Genomic DNA, 8,010 nt, shown 5'->3' on the forward strand with positions numbered 1-8,010 from the left:
CAGAAGCGGCACCTATTGATCTACTCACATTTTCATGTTTCTGAACTGGTAGGTTGGCAGAATCCATAAGATTTAAAAGGTAGATTTTGTAATATCACCAGAAAGGTATTTTCTGAGCATTACAGATAGCAAACAATTGAACAGTAAATAACAATTACTTTTTTGAAATATTGAGCAAGAATATTGTTTGCTCAAAACTGGAAATGGACTGAAGCACCAATGATGAAATAATGGATTGTTAAAATTGCTGTGCTATCCTAAATTGACACACTAATCTTGGTAAGGATTAGACAATTGAAGATTTTTTGAAATATGTGGAAATATGGCTTTTTGAGCAATAAGAAACATAATGATGGGATAATCTGTGGTTATGGTTAGTTTGGTTACTAGTAATTCTAGTAGGATTATTTAGTAGGGCTGGGCGGTTTCGTTTTGTTAATTCGTAATTCGTTAATATTTCGTTAATTTTTTCAATTACAAAACGATAACGAACCATTCTGGAGCAATTATTAAAAAAAACGAATTTTCAAAAACGTTTTGTAAATGCTTCGTATTTCGATATTGTATTCGTTTCGTTATTGTTTTGAGGTCGTTTCGTTATTATTTCCGCATGTCTGGGCCAGTTTTATGGTTTAATTAGTGAAAAAAAATTATAATATCACACCAACAGTCAACAACAGAGGGAGAGGGAAGCTTCAGAAGGTTTTGGAGGTTTTTTAGCGTATTTCGCGGTCGCGTCCGCCATTAACGAATCGATTCATTATTGTTTCAGAAATCGATTCGTTAATTTTTTACCATTTACGAAATTTCGTAAATATCGAACTTTTTAAAAGGAAAATTTTGTAATTATTTTAAATATCAAGACAAAAAAAAAACCCAAATACAAATCGATTTTAGAAACAAACTTTTCCGTTGTTACCCAGGCCTATTATTTAGTTGAAACCATAATGTTTTATTCTGTTTTTTCCCCCTTTTATTATAGTTTAGATTGGGGGTGAGAGCCCTTTTATGTTTTAATCAATTAGGATTCAACGTTTTACTTAGTGTCCAATGTTTTAGTTTAGTTTTAGTTTTATTCTTTTTTTTCCTTTTGGCTTCTTTTCTTCTTTATTTTTTAATGTATATTATTTTGAGTGTGAGCTAGATTGTTTGGGTTAAAATTAATATATAAATAAATTAAAAAACTGTACATCTAGCTACACTACTTACACTTAGATGAATTAAAAACAGAGAAGTGAACAGGTTAGTGGGAATCTGCAGGCAAGAGATTCCATAATATGGCATCATAGTCTAGAAAACCCTAGGCCATGGAAAGTCAACAATGGTCCTCTAGAAGTTTTTGGACTGCACCTACCATAATCCCTTTTTGTTGACGACACTGACTGGGACCAAGGGCAGTTGTAAACCAAATCCATCTGAAAGCCATTGTCCACCCTGCCTAGAACACATGATGTACTAACTTTCTAGAACAGGAATAGGGAAAAATATTGCCTCTGTGCCAAATGATGCTAGGAGTCTGATGATCATAATGCCAAGGGCGGGTATCGTGGATCTAATTCTCATTCAGCCTTAAAGATCAATGCAAGGTATTACTGGAAAGAATACTGGTTTAGTACTGTATTCAGCTATAAAACTTTGTGGGTGACTTTGAATTACCCACGGTCTCTTAGCCGAAAATATGCTACAGTATTGTTGTTAACATTAAAATAGACAAACACGAGCATACATCATAATGAATTTGGTGGTGAAGAGTTGATGTACACATACAATATTTTTATAACTAGAGAAATGACAGAATGGGTTTATGTCTGATTATTGATTTTGCTTGTGCCTTTTTGGCTAGAAAGAAGTCACGTTAGCAGTGGTTCTCAACCTGTGGGTCTCCAGATGTTTTGGCCTTTAACACAGGTTGAGAACCACTGTGTTAAGGCATGACATATCCAGTAAGGAAAAAATAGCACTGACTGTAGACAGTCAAAACCTTTTTTTCTGTGACTATTATTAAAAAGGTACAATTTGCTTTAGGGTAACTTTGGGAAATTACTCTAACATTATTTTTAAAAGAGTACATTCCTTCTCCTCTACTTGCAAAAGGGAATTCTTTCCTCTGATGGGAATAAATGATTGATTCTAAATAGTTAAAAGGAAGTACTCATTTACAGAGAACATCATTAAAGTGTGGAATTCATGGTCATAATATGTTGTGATGGTTGCCATCTTGGGCAGCTTTAAAGGGAGATAAGTAAATTCACAGAGAATGCAGTCACCAGTGGTTACTGTGCTTAATTAAAACGTAGTCCCACACAACTAAAACCTGTATATCTGTTGCAGGGAAACTGAGACAGAGGGTGCTATTGCACTTCTTTTCTTCTGAGACACTCGGCTGGCCATTGTGTTAACAGATGGGTCAGATTGGCCCGAGATCTATTCCAACATGGTTCTTCTTTTGTTCTAAATGTTTGAAATTGCTTCACTCCCTATGAGAAGTGTGATGCTAGTAGCTGGTGGCTCCCATGCTGCTAGGACAGTGAACTGGGTTTCAAATCTGAACATTGGTCCAGAGCACTGAACCAATTCAGCAATTAGACTTCTGTACCTAGAGGGTAGCTCTTTTAAAGTATGGACTGAATATTTGGAGCAGGCGCACCACTCCAGGAATAAGGAAGGTAGCACATGTTATGTTGTATTACAAAATCTACCTCCTATCCTGACATCAGTCTGATCCACTGGGTTGAGTAGACATGTACGAGATTTAGCTGTACTGTTGAAATCCTAAATACAGTTACCTAGCAGTAAGCCACACTGAATACATTGCAACTCTAAAAAATTCTGTATAATTTACAGAGCATGAATTTTGTGGATATTGACAAGTTCATATTCCTGTGTATCGTTTCATCCTTCAAACTCTATGCTCCATGGATGCCTTGCAAATTACTTCACAGTAAGTCCATTTTGCAAATTAATTCACAGTAAGAACTCTATAAATTGCAGCCAAGAGCATTCATGAGCCTCAGTTATTGGCAAAGCTAATTAATATATGCTGACTTGGGACACGTCATACTGATTGGTCATTCTGAGTCCAGAGAGTGCACTCACACGGCAAAGTATGACAACCACAGACAAAAGAATGGATTCTCTTGTTATTCATGTGCAGGCATTTAGTGGCAGTTCGCTGTCTCTTCCTGGTACGATTTGGTTGCCACAATGAAAATACAGAGCAAAGGTCCAAATAAAGACAAGCCCTTCTATGGAAATATTTAATTGAGAAGGCTAGACTTTTATTCTGTTAACAATCTAGATTTGTAGAGAAAAGGACTAAAGAGGTCATATATGAAATTGTGCTGATATATATCCAGGGCAATAGTCAGCCATAAATTCTGCTACCTGAGCCAAAGAATTGAAAATGGTTAGCCTTTCTGAATCCACAGTGCTGAGTGGCTCCATTTGAAGATATAGAAGACCCAGCGGTCCTTTTTGTGCAAAACAGCACAGATAGATGCTTAAGAAATATTATACATTTTAGAAAATATTTCCTCAAACTGCTATTTTCCAGATGTCTTGGGTTACAATTCCTACGGATGTTGTAGCAGTTGATATAGCCCAACACATTTGGAGGATATCAGGTTGAAGTAAGCTTCTACAGGATACAGTGCTACTGACCCAGCCTTTCTGTTACTGTAATCCTGGGCTTTCGTTCTTTATCACCAACCCTGCATCTTATTTATGCCAGAGAAATTACTCTAGTATGAGAAGATCAAGTTTTCTTTTCCTCTGAATGTAGAATAAGGTATGACAAGTTCAATAACTTTGAGAAAATATGACATGACCCGTGCGCCTGTTTTGATATTTAAGGTGGCATTTTACATTATAGTTTGTAATCCTCAACTTTAGAGCTTGTTTTACACCTGTATTAGCACATTCTAGTTAACTCCCATTGCCCTGTCACTTACTCGGGCACATGACTGATTGATCCTAAGCAAATTGCTTAGGAAATATGTCACACCTAGAGCAATGATAGCTATATTCTTGAAAATGTATGCATATTTATGAATCCCCCAGTTTGTGAATATTTGGTGGCACAGATTCCTCTATAATGTATTCATTTGGAAGGAGATTTGAACATAAGAGATGTATAGGTCAAACTGAATAAAACACTGTTTACCCAGTCAGCAACTGCAAAAAGGATTTTAAAAGCAGTAGATGTGGGCCCTTTATTCTGATGAGATTTGACCTAAAAGGCTCCATACAGCTCAGGACTGGGATACCTGAAGGACCTTATCCTCCTGTATTAGCCTGCCTAGGTTTGAGATCTTATGGGTAGTTCCTTCTCTCTGTTCCACCACCCACGCAGATACACCTGCTGGTGGTAACATGACTGCTGCACACCCATTGTCCTCTACTTGTGAAGAGAGCTTAGTTTCATCACACTCCTTAGATAAGCAAATAGCTAGCAAGAATGTGACTCACATTCCCAGATGCTGTTTGAATCGCTCCCTAAAGTAAACTAGCAAGAAATATTAAACTTAGTACAGACTTTTGGATCTAAAATATGAAATAGGTTGTAAATGTGTATGTAAATGTGTATGATGAGGTTCATTTAATTTTTAATTACTTATTTGTTCAGTTAGTCATAAGTTTATATTGATGCTATTTTATTTATTGATTTGATTTGGTTGTTTATTATGGCATTGAATGTTTGCCACTTTTTGCCTGGAAACCTCCCTCAATTCCCACAGGGAGATAGGGCAGGTTACAAACAAAGTTGTTGTTGTTGTTGTTGTTGTTGTTGTTGTTGTTGTTGTTATACAACAATCTGAAGTCAAGATGATAGTCCATGATAGACAAGGGGGGAAGCAACCAACCGCAACTGCCACCTTGGAAAAAATTATACGTACAGCAGTCTGACCAGAAGATTACCAATGCATGTCGCTATTCAGGAAAAGTAGTATCTAGCAGCCAAAGTAGTCCTCAGACTTTGGGCCCTTCCACACAGCCCTATATCCCAGAATATCAAGGTAGAAAATCCCACATTATCTGAGTGTGGACACAGATCACCCAATTCAAAGCAGATATTGTGGTATTTTCTGCCTTGATTTTCTGAAACGGCACATACATACACATGCACTGTATCTTGGAGTGGGGAAGCATGGCTTGACATGAGCCAAAAAAAGGCTGCATTGCTCTGGGACAGATGCAATAATAATCCACGTAGTGATGTCAACAGACTTGACCTGCCCAGAAAATCAGGAGGCAGAGGTCTTCTGCAACTGAAAGAAACTGCAACAGAAGAGAAACATGCACTGGCAGATTATGTGAAAGACAGTCAAGAACCAACATTGATGGAAGTCAATAATAGAAAACTGCTTCAAGTGCAAAAAACAAAGAATGAGTACTGTAAAAATACCACGCAGAGCTGAAGAGAAAACTGGCAGAAGAAGGCTCTCCATGGACAGTTTCTGGGGGAAAAAAGTTGTGGGAACAAAACAAAGTATGGATCGTTTATGTTGCAATCCCAGGTGACAGCAGAATTGATGAGAAGCAACTGGAAAAGCTTACACAATATGAGGATTTAAAGACAGAACTGCAAAGACTCTGGCACAAGCTAGTAAAGGTGGTCCCAGTGGTGATCAGCACACTGGATGCAGTGCCCAAAGACCATTGCCTGCACTTAAAAGCAGTCGGCGCTGACAAAATTACCATCTGTCAGCTGCAAAAGGTCACCCTACTCAGATCTGCATGCGTTATTTGATGATACTTCACGCAGCCCTAGACACTTGGGAAGTTTCCGACATGTGTTCAAATACAAAAGCCAATATAGTGATCTTGTTTGCTGTGTATCTTGTTATGTATCACATAATAATAATAATAACTTTATTACCCAGTCTCTCCTTGTGGTTTGAGGTAGGATACAACATAGCCCCGTTCTACACTACCATATAATCCGGATTATCAAAGCAGATTATCCTTATGTTCTGCTTTGAGTCCACACTACCATATATTCCAGTTCAAAGCAAATAATCTGGATTTTATATGGCAATGTAGAAGCTGCAGTTAACACTATTAAAATGCAAATAACAAAATACACACAAGACCAACACCAATAAAATGCAAGTGAAAATTCACAATGTAAAAAAATTAACTGGGCAGTAATGAATACTACCATAGCCTAAGACCGAAGTAACATGCCGGTGTGCAAACAATCAAAATCAGTATAACAGAGGCCCTACCTACACTGCCATATAAAATCCAAATTATCTGATTTGATAATATGGATTATATGGAAGTGTAGATCCGGCCAGAGATTAAAAAAATAAGCAAAAAACATATGATATGAACAAAATGTGCTGGTACTCTTGCTGGGTTGTTTGTTTGTTTGTTTGTTTGTCTTTCGGTAAAGCAATGTGTAAACAACCAAATGTCATCTTTAATGGGCCGAATTCTCTCCTGGGCTGACATTTTGTGGAAATGCACCAAGAAAGCGGGTGATGTAATATGTCTACTTGCTTGACTGCACGAGTTACTCCTGACTGTCACTGGGTTGTATGTATCCTTTTTTCAATGAATTCGCCCTCTAGTGGCAGCTCTTTTGCACACAAGTAAAAATAAATTTACTCGAAGACTGTTTCACGATCATTGTATAAAATAATATTCAGCAACAAATTTGCTCCTCTATCAGTGCAGCAACAAATTTAACATCATTTCTGTATCCATGTAATCATTTCATTTTTGAATAGATTCTTTCTGAAGCAAGCTGTTTTCAACAAACATGTTTTGCCTCAGTCCAATGAAATAAAGCAGTCAGAGATTATAGGGCCAAAGTCCTAGGGCTTTTTAAATACCAGGGGATATGGCATCAGCTACCAAGCCCCTTAGATTGTCCAGTTCCTTCTGAACTTAAGCATAGTCTTTACAATAGCAGTGAGGTGAACTGACCCCCCCCCCCCCATAAGAATGCACTTATATATCAAAAGTCTGTTGAGGTGACTTGATCTTGATCAGGCTAAACTATACTCTCATAACTCTCTCCCTTTTCTGGGACAGTCGCAATCCTACACTTTCCCACATTTCATCTGATTTAAAAGGTCCCAGATATTCTCCCACATTTCCCATATGTCCTAATATCATGTCCATTGCTGCAAACTGAGATTAAAGTGCAAAAATAGTTTACAGTGAACTCGGAGCCTATCTACACTGGCAGATAATCCAGCGTATAGGGTGTATTAGCCTGGCATGTCCAAATGACATACCAGGCTAATGCAGTCTAACCTGGAATAAATTTGTTAATCCAGGTTTATTCTGCGTTAAAAAATACGGATCTTCCAGGAAGACGGTTTACGATCCTTGTGTGGACATTTGGCTTCTCTATTTGTTTTATCCTCCTAATGTTTGCACCACTGTTGGACTATCAACTTGACCTCAGACCATTAATCAATGCTCTGCTAATATTTGGGTTTGCGGTTTCTGACATATGGAGGTGTGGGAACCATTTTCTGGGATCATTAGTATTTGCGATCCATGGAAGTGTCCTCACGGGCAGCCCAGGGAGGTGGGATGGCAGTCCCACCCTCTCCCCCTTGTCCATCATTTCACCCCCAAAACAGCAGAAGAAACCTCCTTATCAAGGCACAAGGCTTCCTATAGCTCCATGGTGCTCATAAATGATGCCGTTGAGTTTTGGAGAGGGAAGTAGGACTGCCTCTTTAAAGCTTTGTGGTGTCAAATGGTATCTTTCTCATACTCTTTTCTGTAACTGTGCAAAGGTAGTTTCTTGCACTATGCACTATGACTCCAAAATTTAGTGAAGGACTATTTGCTGGCCATAATAAAGGTAAAGGTTTCTCCTTGACACTAAGTCTAGTCATGTCTGACTCTAGGAGGTGGTGCTCATCTCCATTTCTAAGCCAAGGAGCCAGCGTTGTCCATAGATGCCTCTAATGTCATGTGGCTGGCTCAGATTTGCAGATTTGCTCAGATTTGCATGTTTTTGAACTGCTAGGTTGGCAGAAGCTG

The sequence above is a fragment of the Anolis sagrei genome, chromosome 1 (assembly GCF_037176765.1).
Source record: "Anolis sagrei isolate rAnoSag1 chromosome 1, rAnoSag1.mat, whole genome shotgun sequence".
NCBI classification, from domain to species: domain Eukaryota; kingdom Metazoa; phylum Chordata; class Lepidosauria; order Squamata; family Dactyloidae; genus Anolis; species Anolis sagrei.